At 37.9% G+C, this 1,976-nt stretch overlaps 1 long non-coding RNA gene across 1 annotated transcript; it reads left to right on the forward strand.

Moving 5' to 3' along the window:
- Positions 1-273: 273 nt before the first annotated feature.
- Positions 274-1,390, forward strand: LOC141109799 (uncharacterized). The gene is made up of 3 exons (XR_012236201.1): positions 274-414; positions 785-922; positions 1,265-1,390. It is a non-coding gene; the product is annotated as an uncharacterized lncRNA (long non-coding RNA).
- The last annotated feature ends 586 nt before the right edge of the window (positions 1,391-1,976 follow it).

The following is a 1,976-nucleotide window of genomic DNA, read 5'->3' on the forward strand; positions in this document are numbered from 1 at the left end:
ACCAGGTACTTGCTCACCCCCCCAAAAAAGTGGAAAATGTGGCCGTGAAGGGGGGGGGGGTTGTACAAAGAATTGGAGCTTCACATTTTGGCTGAAGCTCCACTTTAAGGAACACTTCTCACCAAAGTTGCTTTTCTGGTTAAAACATGGACTTTTTGTCCTTCTTGAGTATCAGTAAATAAAGTTTTTACAGCTTACAGTATACAGTGTAATGTGCATAGACAACCATTTATACATGTTCTTGCACTGCATAGGCTGGATTGAACAGCGGCTATGGGACAGGATACTACACACTCCCAGGATCCCTTACAATCTCAGTCGCCAATTTATCATCTACAAGCAATGTTAATGTAACCGGACGTTGGGCATTTAAAGTGGACAAATTACATCCAGAAGATGTCAATGGAAATATAGGTGAAGTGCCACTGTGTCTATCCCAGTGTTAATAAATCACTGTAAATATATTATCTGACCAAATCTGAAGTAACTAATTTCAAGGGAAAGTATTGTATGTTTTTGTGCTCATATATTTACGTATATACAACACTAATAGTATTAATATCAATAAGTTGATTTACTTTACAAAAGAATGTACTGTACATTTTCTTCAAGAGTACAAATGAGATACATAGCCATTGTAAGGCTGAGTCTATCAGCAGAATATTCTCAGAGAACATGTCGTGTGTTTTTCTTGTTCCTTACCTATTTCACCAAACCAGAATTGGGTAGGTGGGTTAGGAGGTCGCTGTATGTAAAATAAATTAGGTATGTTTTTTCTTCTCAGATAATTCTACAGAAAACGGAAATTCTACAGGCACGCCATTGACAACTACGTCTGGACCCATCACCACATACTCCAGAAATATTACCTCTACATTCCCACGCAACACAACTAATACTTCTGCTTTTATACAGTCTTCAGGTAACAAAGATGTATGAGCAACTATTCAAAGTAGTATAAACTAGATTGAGGAACCCTGAGATCTTCTTACTAAAACATGATCTATGACGAATTCTGCTGTTTATTTGCTCTTCAAAGTTGCTTGTAATAAGTATGAGGGCCTCTGAGATCTTCTTACTGATACACAGTTTGCAATGAATCCTACATTTCAGCTGCTCCAACAGATTCAGTGCAACAGTTCCAACCTATGCGGGAGGTTGAAGCTAGGGGATCATATTTGCACATTTAAGCTTCTAGTTGATGGTTATAGTGTAGATATATTCTTGGATGGGGAAGTAAGATATGATTGTTCTTTTGGTTTAGATCTGCTCTACCCATATGGATCTGCAATTGATATTATCAATCCAAAGATGGATGATGGAGGATCTCCAAAAATATTTCCATCCAGGAACATCCCACTATTTGGGAGAAATTACTCTTATCTCTATGTAAGTAGACCATTTATTCAAAATCTCTTTCTTTAAAATATAAAATCCTGAAACAACCCTCAATTCAAAATTAGGCTTCACCCAATGAAATATTGTTCTCCGGTCATACACCCATTTCCTACTTCAGATAAATAGGTACAATTCCTCACAAATTCTACATTGGTACATCCGGTTAAAACGGTTTTCTTCTCAATTTTCTCCTTCACAGGTGAATAATAATGGTCTGTTATCATTTGCATCATCAATCAGTCAATATACACCACAAGCTCTTCCTGTTGCTTTTGGAAACCCGTTCCTGGCTATCTTCTGGGCTGATGTAAATAATGCATTAGCGGGTGATATATATTACCGTGAGAGCACCGATCCCTCTCTTCTGTCCCGGGCCACCTCCGATATCAGAACTTACTTCCATTCCGTGAATTTCACAGCCCGCTGGGTGTTTGTAGCCACATGGCACAGAGTTGCTTATTATGGTTCTTCAACAAACAAGGTGAGGATATTACCATGATGGTTTTTTTTAAAGCTGCAATAATGGCTGTTTTCTGAACTTAAAAATCTTTTTCAGAGGTTTAGTCTCCAACTATCAT

Source organism: Aquarana catesbeiana, linkage group LG10 (assembly GCF_042186555.1).
Source record: "Aquarana catesbeiana isolate 2022-GZ linkage group LG10, ASM4218655v1, whole genome shotgun sequence".
Classification (NCBI taxonomy): Eukaryota; Metazoa; Chordata; class Amphibia; order Anura; family Ranidae; genus Aquarana; species Aquarana catesbeiana.